At 35.2% G+C, this 21,916-nt stretch overlaps 1 pseudogene; it reads right to left on the bottom strand.

The window, feature by feature from the left end:
• Positions 1-12,848: 12,848 nt before the first annotated feature.
• On the bottom strand, positions 12,849-14,493 carry LOC127546538 (60S ribosomal protein L17-like; annotated as a pseudogene).
• Positions 14,494-21,916: the final 7,423 nt, after the last annotated feature.

Here is a 21,916-nt window from a genome sequence, read left to right as displayed (position 1 = left end):
TAAAAAATGAATATGAAATATCCAGAGAATCATAGAATGAAATAAATAGAATCAGAATTACAATATACATAGTGATAACTATAAAACAAAACTGGATGTTATATAATTATAATGACCAAGTTTATTTCCAGAGAAAAGTTAAGAAAATGCACTTCCTTCCCCACTACCTTCATTGCATGAGTGTGGATTACTACATAAACTATCAAGTGAAGTAAACATGTTAACTGGTTGGTTTTACTGATCTATTTTTTTTTTTTTTCTTTCTTAATCTTGGTACTAGGAAAGGTTCATGGGGGAGTGAAGGGGGAAGGATATAATTAGAAATGAATGTGATATAAAAACAAAAGGCATCAATTTAAAAAAAATTAATGAATCATCCATCTAGAAATTACAGTGAATTTCCATTTTAATGAAACAATGTGTCAGAGACCTATGATTTCATCTGTGTGTAATCCATCCATGCAAACTAAGTCCCAAATAAAAGTTACAATCTTAGACAGTTGCCTGAAGCTCAGAGAGATTAAATGATTTTCTTGGGGGAATCACATACACACAAATCTGTCAGAGGCAGATTTTGAACCCAGGACTTCCTGACTCAAAGAAATACTAATAATACTGTAAGTTTGGTTTGCTGGGAATATTTTGATATAGAGCAAAGAGTCAATACTTTATATTTATCTGAAATTTAGAATAGATTCCATTCTACAAATGTGTTTCCTTCTATCCCAGGCCCCCTGAAAAGCTTATGATCTTAATCAAACTATGATACATTATCTCTCAGATTTCTAAGTGGTTTAATAATAGAATTGCTTCATTAACTCTGATAAGTGGGGAGTGGAGAGGGAAGGGAAGAAGACAATTACCAAAAAGTTACAAAACCAAAAAGCTGAAGACGTGTAAATTCCTAGTTTCTTAAAACTCTTATGAACTTGAAAGTGAGAATCATCTTCCACATCAAAATTTACTAAATGACTTTCTGTGCTCTTCTATTTCCCCCTTTTAACAGTATTCCAAACTTTGTCCCCTCCTTAATGAGATTAGGGTTCCTGGTCAGGGATGAGGTTAGTGACAGGTTAGGGGTTCAGTGAACCAAATGAAGAGGTTTGTATTAGTATTTGGCGCATGGTAGAGAGTTGTGGGAACCCCCCTTCTGGTGGTGAAGAGATCCTTAATAAAGGAATTTATGAACCCGAAAAGCTAGACTGATAAAAAGAAGCTTATTATTGACATTGAGAAGTCAGTCTTTGCTATGCATGAAAAGAAAGACTGAATTCCTTAGTGGCAAAGTCTGACAGAGAAGTAAAGTTTCTAGTGGAAGAGTCCTGGCAGAGAGATAGAGAGTTTCTAGCAGAGATGAGAGAGATAAAGACAAGGTAATGCTGAAAGATAATATTTCAGTGGGCAGAGGTTTGCTGTTATGCCAAGGAGAGAGAGTTTCCTTGGCATGGCATATTAGGTCCTCTGCAAGGATTGAGCTTAAAATTGGCTCTTTTTATAATAGAAGGCTTGGCTACAAGCTGGGGGTTTGCTCTTGATGGGGGCTGGGTGGGCTGGATCTGGAACTGAATAGAATTGAATGAATGTCTCTAGGTTTGATCTTTAATTCAATAGGGTAAGGAATTCTCCAGCTCCAGACTCAACTAGCCCCACCTAGATAAACTACCTTTATCTTGATTCCCTGGGGCAGGTCTCACAGAGGCAGGGTTCAAAGAGAATTTCTCCTTCAAGGAGCTTCTCAAGTTCTCTACTTCATGACTCATTCCCAAAGTCAGAGAAAGAGTTTCGGAGCTCCCCTCATCATCTTCAGGGTCCAAGTTCCATCTTCAATATCTCACTCCCCAGATCTCAACAAAACACAACACCTAATATGGGTAAAGATTAACATGGTCCAGCATAGGTCTCTCAATTTTACTTCATCACACTTCAAAACTTCTCTGCATTACTTGACTCAGAAGAATAATTAATTCCATTCCTTTCCAGGGTTAATCCTGTGACCTATGTTCTAGACACTACCCTTTCTTGCATTGTCCCAGATTTTGTTCTGTATATTATTTCCATTCTTTTTCTTTTTCTTTATTTGTTTTTCTTTTTATAATAATAGATTTTTATTTTTCAAAATGCATGCAAAGATAATTTTCAACATTTACCCTTGCAAAACCTTGCATTCCAAATTGTTCTCCCTCTCTCCCTTCCCACTCTCCCAGACAGCAAGTAATCTAATACAGTATAAACATGAAGTACAATGGCTCCTCTTCTGGGTTCATGAGTATATTTAGCTCACCTTTTCTTTAAAAAGCTGTAAATAAAGAGAAACCATTTTCTTTGTCTTTGCTATCTCCTTATCTCTTTTTTATCTTTCACTTCCACTTTTTTTGGACTATAATTCCTATCTTGTCTCACCACCATTTAACCCTTGCAATTTCTCTGATGTCATTAATAACCTTCTAATCACCACATACAAGGCTTTTTGATCAGTTTTCCTATTTCTTGACTCAAATGCAAAGTTGGGCACTCAGACTTCTCTTTCCTGACTTTCCTGAAATCAGTCTCCTCCTTTTGTCTTGGATTATCTTTATCATGGCTCCCCTACATCTCTGTCTACTTCTCTACCTTCTCCCAGTTATATGAGGATATAACTAGTAGATATTAGCATATATTTGGGGGCACTGTATTTAACACATTGATATAATGTGATTTTGGGGTCCCTTGACCTTGGGGGGCTTATGTTCTAATTGGGTCAGTGGTGCTGGGTTTTCTGGCTTTGAGTCTGCCTCAGGAAACTCCCAATCTGCCTGATTCAGACCACTCCTTAGCCAGATAGCTTGGCCTCAGGAAACTACTACTCTCAGTACTTTTCAATTCATTACTAATTGATGATCTGGTTGGGGTCTATCCTTAATTCATTTGGAGATTACTCCCTAGCCTCGGGTCATAGAATCAACATGTCATTGATAGACTCCTTAACCTTGGGTCATAGAAGGCTAGATAAACTGTTCTAGATCTCTCAACTCTTTGCTATTCCAATCTGGAATCAAGCCCACTGTATTGTTAGAATCAATAAAACTCTCCCCTTAATTTGAAGATTGGGTCTGCAAATCTTTTTTGCAATACCTGGGACACCAACCTGGGGACCCCCAAATGTTGTTTGGTGTCTCATCCCTCAACAATATGACTTTTTGAACTTTTCAGTAGGTTGGTGAGTTTTCCTGAATGTTTTTCTTTTTTTTTTCTCCTTTTGTTCTTTCTTATGGGGATAAAAGGTATAGTAGATTAAGAACTAACTTTGAAATCAGAAAACCTGGGTTTAAATCTTTAAATTCTGCCTCTGACACTTAGTAGTTACATTGAAGCCGGTTGTAGTCCCTTTAAGAAACTATTTCCTATTGATCTGTGATTCCTTTCAGATTCCCAGCCCATCCTGGGGCATATCCTCCCCAGTCCAGGATGCCAGAGCCTTTGATTCACAAATCTGGTCAAAAAGCATCCCTTTGGATGAATACAGAGAGGACTGGCGAGACTTACATGAACTGATGCTAAGTGAAATGAGCAGAACCAGGAGATCATTATACACTTCGACAACGATATTGTATGAGGACATAGTTTGATGGAAGTGGATTTCTTTGACAAAGAGACCTGAATTTCAATTGATAAATGACGGACAAAAGCAGCTACACCCAAAGAAAGAACACTGGGAAACGAATGTGAACTATCTGCATTTTTGTTTTTCTTCCCGGGTTATTTATACCTTCTGAATCCAATTCTCCCTATGCAAGAAGAGAACTGTTCGGTTCTGCAAACATATATTGTATGTAGGATATACTGCAACATATCCAACATATAAAGGACTACTTGCCATCTAGGGGAGGGGGTGGAGGGAGGGAGGGAAAAAAAAATCGGAACAGAAACGAGTGTCAATATAAAATAATTATTAAATAAAAATTAAAAAAAAAGAAATTATAAAGAAAAAAAAAGATTTGAACGGTGATACACATGCAAAATGTTATGTGTACTTACAGATAAAATTGTGCTGTTAGTTTAACTCAATTGTTTGACTTTGTTACAAGAGACTTCTCACGAAGTTGGAATGGTCTATAAATTTTTGCAGTGTTTTTAAAAAAAGGCAATAAAATTTCTTTTTAAAAAAAGTTAAAAAAAAAAAAAAGCATCCCTTTGAATTCCAATAGAAGATCCAGGCTTGTCCCAGCCTCCACTGATTCTGATCTGCTTCAGTTGTCCCAGCCCCCATTCTGACTTGCTTGGGCCACCCAGCTTAGGCTTTCCAAACCCCACCAAGACAACCAATATAATGAGCTTCCATCAACTAAAGTCTTTATAGATGGACCTCGATGGCTCACTCAGCTGCCAGGACTTTCTGTCCACTGAGAACTGCATTTTCCATAGATCTTCCATTATAGAAGTCAGTCTCTGGGTAAACTGATTTCTATCTAACAATAAACTTTCATTTTGCAAATAATATTTGGGAATGAGTGAATTCTTTCACTCCTAGAACCTGCAGCCGATTTAATGGGGATTCTTAATAACTCTCTTATAGTCACTAACCTCTAGACCACTCTTAACCTCTTCAGTATGATCCTGGGCAAATCATTTAACCTTCATGTGCTGTAGGCAACTTTCTAAGACTAAATTTTTGAGAAGGGACCAATCTGCACAGCTAGAAGTTTTTTCACCTGGGAGTTCCTAATATCAATGAAATTACAGGTCTCGTTCCTTCTGTGTGGGACAAAGACCACCGGCACAAATAAATCAAGGAGATTTCTTAAGGTAAAAGCAGAAAGAAATTGTATTACAATCTCAAAAAAAGGCATCTATCTTCCAACAAGCAGTCAGACAAGAAGAAGCAGGCTCTGACTAGTCAGGACAAATGACCTCACATTCTAAATCATAAATGAGGAAAACTTCTAAACCAACCACATCTTTAGGATTATTATTTTTATTATGGGAGTTTTAATGCCAAGATGGCCCTAACTTAGTCTCACAAAGAAAAGGGCTATATGGTCCCACTCCTTGTAAACCATGTAATTTCTGGAGAAAGAAATCTGGCCCTGGGGCACAGCTGACCTTGGCTCAATTTTTAGAACACTCTCCATCTTGTAAGACAGTTTAACCTGTTATAAAGATGACATTCTGGGAAAGATCTAGGGAAGGGATACAGTGGTGATTTATAAGATATAAAGGCAAGATTAAAAAAAAAAAAGGTTGTTTTTTTTTTTTGGAGGGGGGGGATGTATATTAAACCTAGATTCATAGTATTAATGTAGCCTGGTTTTAATGAATGCTCTGATCACTAAAAATGGAGGCATTTATGAGGAAAATGTCAGGGACCTTCTTTTGGAAGAAGACCTTCTGTTTTCCCCTACCACATGGGTGGGAACAATCTTTTTTCTACTGGCTGTGTAACTAGAAGACACTGCATCTTTAAAACTAACAGATTAGGACAGTCTCATCCTCTTTTCAGCAGTATCTAAGGGGTGAAGGTCACATTCATCCACAGCACAGGAACCATGAACTAAGTTGAGTGGGAAGAAGGGTTTTGGTCTTTATCCCCATCTTTATGTCCTATGGTCCCTAGAAATAGTCTTGAAACTTTGATCTCTTTCATTTGTCCTTTTCAGTTCTAGGTAGAAATACATCTCAATCCCTTAAAGATACTGGAGAACTCTGAGGCAGAAGTGAAATGTAATATGTCTAGCTTTCAGGAAATGAAAGCTAGAGTGGTTACTATCACAAAAATAACAATTGACTTTATATAGTACTTTAAGGTTTACAAAACACAGTAAATGCTTAAAAAACCACTGTGAGCTGTGTGTAGGATGTAGAAGACCCTTACCTAAGATGACTACTCAGAGATCACTCAAAATAGAAAGCAGAAAGGTTGTTTATTATACCTCAGGAGGATGAGCCATTCTATCACGAGATAAGAGAAAGAGAAAGCTCATAGTAGGAGGGCTAAAGAAGTAGTAAAGATACACAGCTTTTATACAAGAGATTATATCACAAGTAAGAGAGCATTAAGAAGGGGAGGGGGAAGCATCTAATTGGTTGTTGCTATCCAGAGAGATTGGAATGGAAGTTTCCTGTTTCTCCAAAATCACCTGATTTCTAGGAAACAGAAAATCGGGCCTTCAGGCTTCAAATACAGCTGGCCAAGGCTCAAGAACTTATGGACCTGCACATATTATACAGGTAATAGGAAAAACACAGAAAAAATGAAAATAAAATACAGAAATACACATATTTCTGTAAGTTCTTCACCTTATCTCTCTATTCCACATAGCTGCAATAGATATTCTGATTTTATAGGGAGAGGTTCAGTCACATATTCAATGTTATACAGTGACAGCTTCAGGACTTAAATCTATATCTCCTTTCTTCAAATTCAGCATTCTTTGTACTGCAGCAGGGTATCTATTGTTTATTCTCAGAATTTATAAACCCCCAGATTTTGTAATTAACCTCATTCCAAGATTGTCAAAATGTCTCTTATGTATGACTCTTTTACCTAAATCCAGGCATATTTAAAATCAGAGGGCCATATGACTGTCTTTAATCCAACTTTTCAACAGCTGTGTTTTGCTATTCAAAGGGTATCCTTATATTCAGGTTTTTTTTCCCATGTTTTCTGGGACATCCATCTCAAATTTTCTACTTAGTGCAAACTTCTTCACTGTCATAATGAGGCTTTCCAGATTCAGTTAGGAAATCCTTCATTAGAATAAGATTAGACTTTTGGTTTTTGTATAATGTGTCAAATGAGATGTTTAAAACATCACAGACAGTCTGTAAACTAGAAAGACTGCTCATTCCTTAGCTGGCTTTATTCAGAGCATTGGGGTGAGACGTTTTTCCGTGATGATCACACTTGCTTCCTTTTTGGGAGAGTAGTACAACTGGTCTGGGGACAAAATAATGGTTGGAATTAGAATGGGGAGGGGGAAGAACAGGGGAGAGTGGCACAGAGGAATAAGGGAAGACCAGGTCAATTACTTTTAAGCCTTTATGGAGAAGAAAACAATGTATACTTTGAGTTTATCTGAATCTGTCACAGATACCTTTCTTATTTTACAAGCAATTCTTTTAAGTTGTAGTTTGCTTGGAGAGAGATCTCTAGCCAATAGTTTCCTCCTGACATACAGAGAATTCTCTGCCTCAAGCAATTGGCAAAACCTAATAATTGTGAAACAGAGATGGATAAGTTCCACAGAAAGAAAAGGACAATATTGTTTTGAATTATTTACCAAAGAGAGTAATTATAATGATGAAGTTTGGTGCAGGGCAGAGAGTTGTGGGAACTCCTTCTGGTTGGTATAGCTCCTTCGTAAAAGACGTTATAAACCCTAAAAGTTAGACTGCCAAAAAGAAGTTCATTGGCACTGGGAAGTCAGCTTTTTCTAGGAAGACTGACTTCCTTCATGATAAGATCCCGACAGAAAATTAAAAGTCTAGCAGAGGAGTCCTGGCCGAGAGAGAGAGATAAAGTTCAGAACAGAGGAGAAATCCCCACAGAGAGCTAAAGAGGGGTGTGGTCCTGTTAGGGAAATGGGTGAGAGAGATTAAGAGGGATTAACTGAAAAGAGAATGTCTTCTCAGTGGGCAGAGGGTCCTCAAAGGCAGCTATGCCAAGGAGAGAGAAAAAGAGAGGTTCCTTGTCATAACATGTCCTGCTTTTGGCCCTCTGCAAAGAAGTGAGCCAAGTTGCTTTTTTTTTATAAGAAATTTGAAATTTGGTTAGATGCTGGGGGCAGTCTGAGTTGAAATCAGACCGAAATCTTCAAATTGAATAGAAATTTCAATTGAATAAGATTACTGCTCCCAGGCCTAGATTTCCAGTAGAATGGGACAGTTTACTGAGAGTGGTTTTGAACCAATTTTCAGCTCAATAGAGGTCGATAGAAAGCTAGATCTCCAGCTCAGGCTAAATAGGAGTGGTCTTGGACTCAACTAGTCCTACCCAGATAACAGAATGAAACCACTGTATCTTGATTCCCTGGGGTGGGTCTCTCAGTGGAGAGCTTCTCTGAGGGTGTTTCCCAAGCTTTCCCCCTAAGCAAAGAGTGAGACAGTTTCAAGGTTCCCCACATTAATAATATGGGCATGCCTTTGGGGAACACCTGAATTCCCAAAATACTACTTCCTTTGATATGTTCAACAGTTCTGACTTCTCAGGGGATTAAAAATACTCACTTTTTTGGCATACTATCCAAGAAACTAGGAAGATCCTATTCTTAATTTTTGAAAGGCCAAAGAGATCTCATGATAAAGTTCAGGAGATTGGAAGCAAAGTAAACACCTGCCTTGTAAGTAAGTAAACACCAGCATTGAGTCAGAGGCAAGCTGGTGTCATGGAAAAAGCATTGGTTGAAAATCAGAATTCTGCTACTTAAATTCATCTTGACTGGACCTTTTCTGTGTAACTTTTGAGTGTAACAGGAAACTGAGGACTTCCCAAGAGCAGTCATTTGAAGAGAACCCCAAAACTTAAATTTCTCACTTGATAATTCCAGACCCAATTCAAAGATCTGTTAATCATTAAGGTTCTGGGAGGGAGACCTAAGGAACTGTTCCTCTGGTAGAAATATCTGATCTCCTGGACCTTTACTTAACTTCTTAAAAGAAGTTAACTAATTAATGAAGTGGAGGTATTCTAAAGGATCTGTAAACTGCATAATCTCTATTTGTTAGGGAAACCTGAGGTAAATCAAGCCTCCTTGGTTATCCTAGTTTAATGGATTACTTACCTCTAAACAAATCTCTTTGTGAGGGGATTATACGGTTTCTTATAAAATCATTAACTAAGGTAGCTTGAGATTTAATTTATCTGGGGAAATGAAATAGGGTAAACAGTTGTAAGCAGTTGCAAAACTGACCATCATAAAATTCAGGTCAAAATTTAACAAGTTCATGTTGCTTCCAAGCATTATTCTTGTGGTCACCACTATATAACTCATTTCAGTCTCTGTGGAAATTAACCTCTTTAAACTGGCTTGGAGTCTAGTCTGGAGATATTTGCTTCTTGTGAGATTTTAAGAATAAATATTTCTATTTTTCATCTGAGATATCTCTGAGTATTTGTAAATTGGACCATACCACACACTTTCATCAAATAACATAACTTCTCTAAGTTTTAATTCCATCCTCTTTAAAATGGGAGTGGTGGTGGTTTGTGTGATGGTGGCAGCAAATTGTCAAAGATGAGAATAATCAATGTTGGAGGGTTATGAAAAGGCAAATTTTTTTTTAAGTGTATGCCCATTTTATTTATTTTTCATATAACAATAATATTTTATTTTCCCAAATTACATATTAAAACAATTAAAAACATGGAATATTATTGTTCTATGTTTTATTTATTCAATATTTTCCCCCAGTTACATTCAAAACAATTTTTTTTTTACATTTGTTTCTAAAATTTTGAGTTCTAGGTTCTCTCCTTCATCTCCACCCACAATTAAGAAACCACTTGTGAAGTTATGCAAAACATTTCCATAAAAGTAAAGTTATGAAAAAAATAGATTTCCCATCCTAATGATAATAAACCTTAAAGAAAAATTAAAAGAGAGAGAGAGAGAGAGAGAGAGAGAGAGAGAGAGAGAGAGAGAGAGAGACAGAGACAGAAAGAGAGAGAGAGAGAAAGAGAGAGAGAGAGAGAGAAAGAGAGGGAGAGAGAGAGAGAGAGAAAGAAAGGGAGAGAGAGAGAGAGAGAGAGAGAGAGAGAGAGAGAGAGAGAGAGAGAAAGAGAGAGAGAGAGAGAGAGAGAGAAAGAGAGAGAGAGAGAGAGAGAGAGAGAGAGAGAGAGAGAGAGAGAGAGAGAGAGAGAGAGAGAGAGAGAGAGAGAGAGAGAGAATGTTTTGGTCTTTATTCAGACATAGTTCCTTCTATGGGTATGGAAAAGACAAAATTGTTATTAGTTCTTCAGAGTAGCAGTGGATGATTGCTACTGAGAATAGCAAAGTCATTCACAGCTGATCATCTTGGAACATTGCTATTACTTTGTATACAGTACATTTCATTTTGTTAAGTTCATGGAGGACTTTCCAGATCTTTTTTTCCTTCCTGAAAGCATCCTGCTCATCATTTTCCATAGAACAATAATATTCCATCACAAACACACATAAGACTTTATTGAGCCATTCCCCAGTTGATGGGCATCCCTTCAATTTTCAATTTTTTTTTTTGCCCTGAGAAGGGAGTGAACGTTTTGTGAATATTTTTTGTACCCATGGGTCATTTCCCTTTTTCTTTTGCATCTCTTTTGGTATTCATGCCAAGTAGTGGTGTTGTTAAGTCAAAGGGTATACATGAATTTATTACCCTTAGGGCACAGATCATATCTTTTGATCATTTATCTATTGGGATATGACTTTTATTTATTTATTTTTATAAATTTCATTCAGTTCCCTTTAAGTTTGAGAAATGAGGCCTTAGTGGAGAAACTTGCTTTGAAATTCTTTTAAAAACATTTTTTAAAAGTTTTGAGTTCTAAATTCTATCCTTCTCTTTTTTTTCTTCCCTCCTCTCTCCCTGAGATGGTAAACAATTTGATATAGTTTATACATGTGCAATCATCTAATACCTTTCCACATTACAAAAAGACTGTAACAACAACAACAACAAAAAAGAATGGAAAAGAGAAAGAAAAAAATGAAAAATAACAGTCGTCAGTCTTTATTTATACAGAATCAGTTCCTTCCTTGAAGATGGATATCATTTGTCCTTTGGGATTGTCTTGGATCATTGTATTGCTGAGAATAACTAAGTCATTTACAATTCTTTATCGCAAAATAGTGCTGTTTTTGTGTACGGATGTTTTCCTGGTTCTGCTACCTCACTTTGCATCAGTTTATGTAAGATGGAAAAACAAGCATTTTGATACACTATTGCTGGAACTGTGACTTGTTCCAACTAGTTCATAAAGATTTTTGAAATTTTGCTTAAAAAGTCCATACCCTTTCTCCAGACAAGGATGCTAAATTTTGTCAAGGCATTCTCATATAGCATGATCCTTGAACTATAGTAGTTTCCTATTGATGTAGTAGTTTTCTCAAGGGAAAAAGTTGTATTCCAGCCAAGACCACTTTCTGAACAGTGGCAGGCAGCCCAACTCCCACATACCTACTCTAACAAAAACCTAAAAATTATACCAAACTGAATAATGATCAAGAAGCCTAATGAAAAATTATAATAAATGACTTCTTCCCTAGAATCTTACAAAAAGTCAGCCAGAGGTCCATGGATGGAAAGGGTTCCATCAGAAGACCCAGACCTAGGGTAGATAAGAGATAAATAAAAGACTACTAGGCAACAAAAGACCAGCCAGAAACACCTGTGGTTTGCAGTGAGAATAGAAGGATTCCCCTGAGAAAATACCAATGTAATAAAAAACTCAGCAGCAGAGTTGGAAGAGATAAGGAACAACAGTAATCAGTTTAGACATGGCAGGGTTCAGGTCATCCCAGAGTCATCCCAGATCCAGAGACTCCAAAGTCCTTTGCACTCCCTCCTAAGATGTCATATAGCCCTTGAAAATCCAGCACTCTGAACCTCAAAGATCTGAAGCACTCTAGCCTTAGAAGGTGGAGGTTGTTGGCCCAGGAACTCTGGTAACTCAGTAAGAGATCAAACTACATTAAGTACCTCATCCCAAAGCACAAAAGCACATAAAGGACTGGAACAAAGCTCCAATTCAGAAACTAAGGTTGAAATGATGAGTAAATACAAGAAGTCTTATAACACTAAAAATTACAATAGATCCAGAAATACTGAAAATTCTAACCTTTTCAAAATGAAAAATGTAACTTTATAATAATTGCAAACAAAGAGTCAAAGGAAAGATACTTTTCCTACAAGATTTATATGAATTCCTGGAAAAAATTAAGCAAATGATGAAAAATGAAAGTTTTCTGGAAGAATTTGAAGCTGAATAACTAGCAAGTGAAAAACATTATCCACTTTAAAAACTCCCAGAAAATAAAAATAGACTAAACAAATCAGTGGCTCCATGAGATACAAGAAATATTAGAATAAAATCTAGAGACTGAAAAAAAAAAGAGAAAAAAATATAAGTTCTCTGAGATTAAGAACAATTGACTTGGAAAACAGTTCAAAAAGTGAAAGTTTAAGAATCATCAGATTCTGTAAAAACCATGATTAAAACAATATCCAGACATAGTATTTCAAGAAACCATAACTTATATTTTTTAGATTTACTAAGATAAAGGAAAAAGTGAAATAGTTAAAACTCATCTATCACCACAAGAAATTCCAAAAGGAAAAAGTCCTAGGAATGAATGGTACAGCCAAAATCTAGTTTACAAGTCAAAGAAAAAATATTTCAAATAGCCAGAAGCAGATAGTTCAAGTACCAAGAAACCACAATCAGAATTACATAATACCTGACATTTCTACTACAAATGAGAGGTTTTGCAATATCATCTACCAAATATTGGAATACAAAAGACAGCAGATATAGATTTGCAATCCCAAATAACTTAATTTGAAAAGCTGAACATAATCCATCCTACAAGAGGAGGGTCATTAATTTTTTTTTTTTTAATACAGAGAGGAATAAAGGTGAAAGTTCAAAAGAAAGTACAGATAGGACAGTTTAAAAGTAACAGCTATAATTTATTATATATTTATTTCATCATATATTTTAAAAAATAAGTAGCATAGAACAGATTCACAGTTTCATGTATCTTCTTTTTTTGTGCTGTACTGCATATTTAGAAACGCTCATTTTTTAAATGTTTGTTAAATTCAGAATTTTTTTTTTAAAGAGAAATGTGTTATGAATTATGACTACTTCTCTCAGAGAATAGCTTCAAAAATTATCAGGGCAGGGATCTGGTTTCCTGGCTGATACCTGCAGGATTTCTACGGCAGTTTTGGCACAATACAGTTGCCAAGAAACCTGTGATTTTGGTCACCTTGGCAACTACAGCATTAAGATTTCTTGGATTTTCCTGATTTCCCCTTTTTATTTTCTCCTAAAAGAAATGTGACATTGGACTATTTGGTTATTGGTATTTTTTCTTTGTCTCTATTTGTTTGTCTGTCTCTCCCTGTCCCTGTCTCTCCTCTTCTCTCCCTATTTCTCTCTCCCTCTGTGTCTCTGTCTCTGCTCTTTTTCCATCTCCTCCCTCTCCTTCTTCCTCTCCTTCTTTCTTTCCCCTCCCCCTTCTCCGCTTCTTTCCCACCCCCCTCCCTTCCCTCCTCCCCCTCTCTCTGTTTCTCCCTCCTTTTCTCCCTTCCCTCCTCCCTCTTTCCCTTCCTCCCCTCCATTCACTCTCTCTCTCTCTCTCCCTCTCACACAAGTTGAGAAATAACTTGGAACAAAAATAATATGTTCTTTACAATGGAGAAATCCACAGTAAGGTGGAGAGGTCCTAAGAAATCCTGAGCTAGAAGAATAGTCACCTGTGTTTCCAGACAAAATCACAGAGATCTTTCCTTTGACTAAGGTCTCAGAAACTTGGCCATTTTTCTTATTTTCTAGAATCTGGGGATTTCCTGTTCTCTTTTTTCTAATTTATCTTCCATCTAGCCTCCAAATTAAAATTCCTAAAATATAGATCTGATCATATCACTAACCTTGCTCAAGTATCTTCAATGATTCTCTAGTGGCCTAAATTTGGCATTTCAATTTCTCTCTCACTCTGTAACTTTTTTGTCCTTTTATACTCTTTCTTTTCTTTTCCTTTTTCTTTTTTTGGATAATTTTTCATGAGAGGTCCAACCAATGCTTCAAGGCCATGCTTTAAATCTAATATTGCATAGACATGAACAATTTTCATAAATTTAGTTTTTCTGGTCATAGATCTCCTTGATGATATACTTTACACTGTTTCTCTTCTGCAAGTATTCATGGCAATTTTTTTTCTTTTTTCTTTTTTTTAGAGAAATATTTCATTTCACTTTTATTTACACTGTCATATTTACTCCCATGCCATAAGCTTTTTTTTTTTTTTTTCCTTTGGGATATCTTTTTCTTTTGAGCAACTTCCTCTTCTGGTTTAGGAATAATTTGTTTCTTTTCAGTATCATCTCAATATGTCAAGGAGAACTCATGTATGGGTTGATTTGACCATGAGTCCTATAAGTCCACTATGACATTTTGGGAGCTTTATTAATCTGGATAAACTCAATGACAAGAGAATCCACATCCAAACCCTTCAGTTCTGCATTACTCTTTGCATTTTTAAGCATATGCAGCAAGAACTCAGCACTCTTTTGAGCCACTGACCTTGTGTCCAACCAAGTATACTTAAGTATACTTAGCTTAAGTATACTTGCCAACTCCATCATTTTATCTGTGGAAGGGAACACATTGTTTCTTAATGTGACATCTTTTAAATACTTGGTAGCTTTTTGGATATGCATATCCTTGATAGCTTAAGCTGTTTCATAGGTGTTCTTGAAGTGGACCCGGAGATTTGAGCCCCTAGACTTGCATGATTTCTCTGGATCAAGAGAGTTCCTTACGTGATTACCTAGGATGGCTCAAGGAAACAGCAAAAGGTTTTTTTTTTTTTTTTTTTTTAAACCTTTATATTGCTTTTTTACAAATTACTCTCATTTTAAAAATAAGGAAACAGAGGTCCAGAGAAGGTAAATGACTTGCTTATGATTACACAGTTATCAAGTATAAGAGTATAAACTCAGATATCTTCTAAATTCAATCCAATATTCTTTCTCCTCTGCAAAGCTGTCTAAAATAGGTAAGTGGAACTTTCACTTTGGGGCTCTCAAAAATCACAATTTTATGTAAAAGAGCATCCTGGTATCATTACTATCAACTGGCAGTTTCTACATATTGAATGGGGAGAGGAGGTATCCCTTCCCCCACTTAGTTCTTGCTAGTCCAGGAAAGATATCCAAAGATCCTATAAAGAGTTGGCAATATTCTGTTTTGAATAATGTGGATCCTTTGTTTGGACATGTGGTCTGTAATAAATTATGTGAATTGGATTGAAGGAAGCCATTTGTTCATCTCTCCAATCACTCATTCATCTTGAATTCAGTTGCCAGAATATAGGGTTAGATACCATGGAACTTCAATCTTGAAATTAAATGGCATCAATAAAAGAGACAATCAGGTTAACATATCTTATAGAATGGGTTATGTTGATATTGTGATCATTTTCTATAAATTATATGTTAAAGCATACATGACTTCAATACTATATTTAATTTTTAAAAAAATACTTGGCTTTTGTTATTGCCCATGAATAAAAATGCCCATTATACTAACCAGATGCCTAGAAGTTAAAAAAAAAAATAAGAGTTTTAAACCACTGAAATATCTCTAGGTATATAATTATGCTTGCTGCCTACAATCTTAGTGTTTTAAAAATAACCACCAAAAGCTGGCATAATTAAGCTGGTATTATTACTCCATTATTAAATTTTGATTGTGTTTGAGTCCGATGATTAACACATTTAACTCCTGATGGAACTCTACATTAAAATTCATTTGAGATGAGGATAGTTCTTGAAAAAAACATAAAAGGAAAGCAGTGATTTTCATTAAAAAAATCCAAAAATGTATGATATGCAAATTCAGTCATTGACACTGGTGAAATTTTAGCATACATGAAAAGGACAATTTGTATAATAAAAGGATCAGTACATTTTGACACAATGTATTTGATTGCTTTGATTTTAAAGGAAACCATTTCCAACCTCTTGCTTTGCTAGAGACTGGAGATTCAGAAGAGGTATGGGATATTCGGAAATCATCCCACTTACTGTTTCAGAATACTTCGATGTGTGAGGACAGTCTTAAACTATCATCTTGGATTTCTTTTGTCAGGAACAGATAAGTTACATAGTTCGCAATACTCTCAGCTCCCATATTTTTTTTTTTTTTTTTGCCTGATGCTAGGCCACAATAGAAATAATATTGTCAGGTCTTTTATTTATTTTTTTTAAAGAACATTAAAAAATTGGAGAACATATAGAGTTCAGCAATCAGAATGACAAAGGCCTCAGGATTATGCCATTAGTTGAAGGAATTGAGAATGTGGGAAAGAGAATGTGGGAATTTATTGAAGATGATAATTTTTTTCAAGTAATTGAAGTAATTGCCTTGTAGGAAATGAGGATTGTTCTTTTTGGTCTGCATTTGGTACAAAATAATTGCTTACTTAATTGAATTAGTCCCTGAAGGCAGAATTGGGAACAATGAATCAAAATTGCAAAGGATACCTAAACTTTTTGTAAGTCTAACAATTAGACATACAGAAAAATACAATGAGTTGTCTTAGGAGACAATGGGCTTTCCTCATTGGAGGCCTTTAAACATAGTCTGGAGAATTGCTTTTCTTATATGTTAGAGAGGGAATTGTTATTTAGGTATAAGTTACATCACATGGTTTCTGAAGTCTAACAATTAGACATACAGAAAAATTTAATGGCTGCTTTAGGAGACAATTGGCTTTCCTCATTGGAGGCCTTTAAATATAGTCTGGAGAATTGCTTTTCTTATATGCTAGAGAAGTGTTATTTAGGTATAAATTAGCTCACATGGTTTTTTAATTTCCTTTCCAACTTTTTTGGTGATTCTGTGAGATATAGGCATATCTCAACTTGCAAAATTTCATGCATATATATATGGTATTTTTGACTGACATGGTATCATGGTCATTGCATTAAAAGTACATACATACCTTGATCTTCTTAAACAAAGAGTTCATTTGAAGCATTAATTGTCAAATTAGTGTCAAAACATTTAAATTTGGGGGAAATCTAAAAGACCATCAATGGGAGGACTTTGGATCTGAGTGGATTAAAGCATTCCTTATAGCTATCATGTTGCTTTGTTGTTATACTTCAGTTGTGTTCGACTTTTCATGACTATTCGGGTTGTTGTTGTTTTTGAAAGTCAGAAAAAACTGAGTTCAAATTCAGCTTCAAACATTTAATAACTATGTAACCCTGGGTAAGTCAATTAATCTCTGCCTCAATTTCCTTAGCTGTAAAATGGAGATAAAACTTACTTTGTAAAGTTGTTGTGAGGATAAAGAGATTACACAGTACTTAGCACAGCACATGACACATTTGTTCATTTTTTTTCCAGTGTCTGACTCATTTTGACCTCATTTGGGGTTTTCTTGGCAAAGTTATTGAAATGGCTTGCTATTTTCTTCTCCATCTCATTTTATAGATTAGGAAATTGAGGCAAACAGAGCTAAGCGACAAGCCCAGGTTTACATAGCTATTAAGTGTCTGGGGCCAGATATGAACTCAGGAAGATGAATTTTTCTGACTTTAGGACTGGAACTTTGTCCAGGGTACCACTTAGCTGTCAGCTTGATATCTATAATAACTGCTACATAAATGCTTTTTCCTTTCCCTTTCTAGCTCTAATCAATGATTTTGCTATCTTTCTTTGTTTGGTGTGCCTGACTATACAAATCTACAAAGAGTTTTGATTTTTTTTTTTTTTTTTGTGAGGCAATTAGGGTTAAGTGACTTGTCCAGGGTTTAAAGCTAAGAAGTATTAAGTGTTTGAGGCCAGATTTGTACTCAGGTCCTCCTAACTTTAGAGCTAGTGCTCTATCTACTGGCCCATTTAATCGTCCCAGTTTTGGTCTTTTTTAAACTGTCACTTTTGAGCAATGTTAACTTGAAAGGCAATATGATGCATTGAGAAAAAGACTTCTATTTGATCTAGGAAAGAATTGGGTTAGAATATGGGCTCATTCACTAACTGTGTGAATGTGACAAGTTCCTTCCCCCATCTGATCTTTCTGTTTCTCTTACAAAAAAACAGGTAACTTCTTTCATGGGGGCTATTATGAGGCTCCCATGTGGAAATAAGTGAAAGTGAAAGTTATTTTTATCATTTGGTTGAGAATATAGAATATAAAGGGATTCCCAGTAATGAAAGTTAGTAGAACTTAGGTGCCCATATAGATGTTCTTGTTGTTTTCCTCTTGGAACTGGAGAACCATATTTATAATGGATGAACATTAGAAGGATAAAACTACTTTAAGATATTCAGGAGTAGCCAAGGGAACACTCTCACTCTCACTTCTATTTGCTTTCTTAAATTCTTTATGAAGAAAATGGAACAACTCATTCTCTGAATTTCTGGCAAATCCCAGTCCCCTCCATAAATTTAATGCTGGGGCAGATAAATATTAAAATTCATTTTTGAAAAGTATGAGTGAAGCAGCACATATATATATTTCCCCATTAGGGAAAAATAAAATGGACTAAGTGGTAGAAAGGGGTTTTTTCACTGATTTAATGTATATTATTGTGTTTCTGACCCCCCTCTCTGACTCTGGTTACCCCATCTATAAACTGGAATAGTTGAACTTGTGTTTAGTTGTTTTAAGTAGTGTCCAACTTTGTGTGATTCCATTTGGAGTTTTCTTGACAAAGATACTGGAGTGGTTTGTCATTTAATTCTTCAGTTCATTTTATAGATGAGAAAACTTTGCCGTAAGTCATATGGCTGAGTAAATGTCTAAAGCTATACTTGAACTTAGTTATTCTTCATTTCAAATCCAGTTCTCTGTCTGCCATGTGGTTACCTAGATGCTCAATATATTTTAAAATCCTTTACAACTTTGACATTTTATGATTAGAGAACCTCAAAGATCCCTTCCAGTTTGAATTAGGTTAGAATTTTAAGCATTCATTCATTCTTCATCCATTATTAAATAAACATTTATTTACTAAGCACTTACTATAAAGAGGATATCATATTGGGTTTTGAGACTAGGGGTAGCTAGGCAGTATTAAAAGATGAATGAGACATGTCATTGCCCTCATGGAGTTCACAATCTTAATAAATTTGGGGCAAATGGCTTAACATTCAAGTTTTATTACTATTTGTGGAACCCTGAGCAATTAATTTTTTAGTCTTAAAGTGTTTTGTAAATTTTAAGCCACTCTATAGATGAAAGCTATTATTGTCATTTTCTAGCAGATTGATATATTTTAGAATAAGCCTACTTTGTTTTCAATCTTTGAGTGTAGGGATCATGCTGATTTTACACAACAAGCCTAGGTCAACTTTTATCTTTAACAAAAGAGTAGCCAGAGAGAAAAGAGATCTAATTCTTTTTTTTACCTTGGATCACTGGGCTTTGAGTGATATAAATAGTATATAACAGAAGATCAGTTTGTGAAGTCAGACTTTATAGATTTTTTTACCTACAGATACAGATAAATTTACAGATTTTTTTTAATACTCCACTGAACCTGCAATCTTATTGGATTAGACATTCAATCCATTTGTGGCCCATTCATACTTTGTTTTCATGTGTGAATTTGCATCTTTCTTTGAATTCTCCAAGTTTATTCCAAACTTGGAAGGCCTTCCTTTTACTCTTGAAACCTGTTATGGAGTTCAGGGTAGGATTCACCTGTTATTTATTTTTTTCTTTAATATTTTTTCCCCAGCTACATATAAAATAATGTTTTAATATTTGTTTTTGAAACTTTGAGTTCCAGATCTCTCCCTTCCTTCCCTACACTCCCATTAAGAAGGCACATTTTCATAAAAATCACATTGTGAAAGAAAACATAGCTCTTCATTCCCCTCCCCCCCAAAAAAAAGCCTCAAGAAAAATAAAGTTTTAAAAAAAGAATATGCTTTAATTTGGATTCAGACACAATCAGTTCTTTCTCTGGATAGCATAGTAATTTTCATCATAGGTCCTTTAGAGTTGTGGATCATTGTATTGCTGAGAATAGCAAAGTCATTCAGTTATTACTTTGTATAGAGTACATTTTATTTTGCTTGAGTTTATGAAGGAATTTCCAGGTTTTTCTGAGATCAGCTGCCTATTTGTTATCCTTACAAGACTAATATATTTCATTAAATTTTTTTTTCTTTATATCACTTACCAGTATGTTCCTCTCATTTCCTTTCCCCTGAGAGACATTTTTTTTATGATGAAGACTAAGAATGAGAAATAAAAGGAAAAAAGTTTTGTAAAATGAACAATTAGAAAATCTGACAATTATATGCTATTGTTCTTGTTTTTTCCACCATTTACTTCACTGTAGTCATATATATTGATTTCCTAATTGTTTTGTTAACTTTGCATCAATTCATAGAAATTTCCCCATTTGTCACAGTCATGATAAATAAGGAATCAATCATTAGAATTTGGTCTGTATAACTCACCAAGAAGAAGGATGAATGCACACATTCTCTAAAGTAGGTCCTTTTCCACCACACATCATTGCCAATACCATGACTGTTTTTTTTTAGCTGTTTCCTAATTTTGACATTCCTCATTTTGTTATATGACTATTTCCTTTCTTAGTTACATATATGTTTGCTAAAAGCAAATATGGTACATTGGATAAAACAGTAGGTTTCGGATTAAAGGATCTCGATTTGAATCCTGACTCTACTAGCTGTCTTCTTCATTATCCAGAGCAAATCATATTCCTTCTCTTAGCTTTAGTTTTCTTATTTGTAAGATGTTAATTTGTAAAATCTAAAAATTCTACATCTTATAAAGATTTGCATGTTGAAGGTTATAATGTTTAAGTCTACTGATGTCCATCATGTATCTATTTTCTTATGTGTCACTTGTAATTTATAAGTATTCATAAGTCAAGAAATATAATTAATAATAATAGATTGAACTATATGAATGTAGCATTTTATTATTTTGACTTGTCTTTCCTAAGCACAGTCTTGTGGGTTAGGAAAAGGAAAATGGTTATTATTTTCATTTTATAGATGAAAAAAAGTGAGGTTCAGAATGACATGATCATTTGCTGATAGTTCAAAGCTTTTTTCCATTATATAATATAGGAAACACTATATGGACATTGCTATGTATGTGTACTGATTGAATCTTCATTTGAAAATTAGTGGCCTAGAAAATTGTCAGCAAAGATATAAAAAATTCATTACCCATCTAATGCATTGGTCTCCTCAAGTTGGCCAGTTAGATGAAATCATGCAGATTTTTATTACTAAATTTCTTTTGGAAAAACCAAACAAGTGACCTGATTTTAGATCATATCCCTAATTGTTCATAATGATAATAGATTTTTTATTCTCATTTATTTAGAACTATGTTGCTCTGTTCCCATTACAATACTTGAAGGCTCAGTTTATTACTAGTTTAATTATTGGGAATAATATTTTTCACAGGAATGGAAGTCTCTAATGCTTTATGAAATGATTATTTCATTTCCTAAAACATTTGGATAAAGCATGTGAAATACACACAGAAAGAGAGAGAAAGAGAGACAGATAGAGAAACAGAAAGACAGAGATAGAGACAGAAAGATAAGAGAGACAGAGAGAGATAGAGAAACAGAGACAAAGACAGAGATAGAGAAAGACAGACTTACAGACACACACAGACACACACAGAGAGACAAAGAGAAACAGACAAAAAGACAGAGGGAGAGAGAAAGACATACAGAGACAGAGACAGAGAAGAGAGACACACATCCACAGAGAGAGACTAGAGTCAGAAGGTAGCTGTATGATTTTTGGCTAATCACTTTACTCTTCTGAGTCTCAGTTTTTTTAATATATAAAATGAAATTGGATAGTAGAAATGGAGACCTTCTATATGCCAGACTTTTTTTTTTCTTTTGCCCCAGATTTCCAATTTTTTTTCCCCCCATTTGAAAACTATCAGAAAACCCCTTTAGCAATGAAGATCAATTTTCAAGATCAAGGTTAGGTTACTGGCCCTTGAAAGCTGAGCTAGTATGTGTCAGAGGCAGAATTTTTCTGATATCAAAGCAAAACTCTCCCATGCTGCCTCATGACATATTATTGAAAAACTTCTCTGAGAAAATCCTATCTTCAAAGTACTTCAAATACTTAACACTTCCTAGCTGTGTGATCTTGGGCAAGTCACTTAATCCCAATTGCCTCAGGGAGAAAAAAAAAAGTACTTCA

Source organism: Antechinus flavipes, chromosome 2, assembly GCF_016432865.1.
Source record: "Antechinus flavipes isolate AdamAnt ecotype Samford, QLD, Australia chromosome 2, AdamAnt_v2, whole genome shotgun sequence".
NCBI classification, from domain to species: domain Eukaryota; kingdom Metazoa; phylum Chordata; class Mammalia; order Dasyuromorphia; family Dasyuridae; genus Antechinus; species Antechinus flavipes.
Note: the sequence above shows the minus strand (reverse complement) of the source record. Positions and strands in the feature narration are given on the sequence as shown.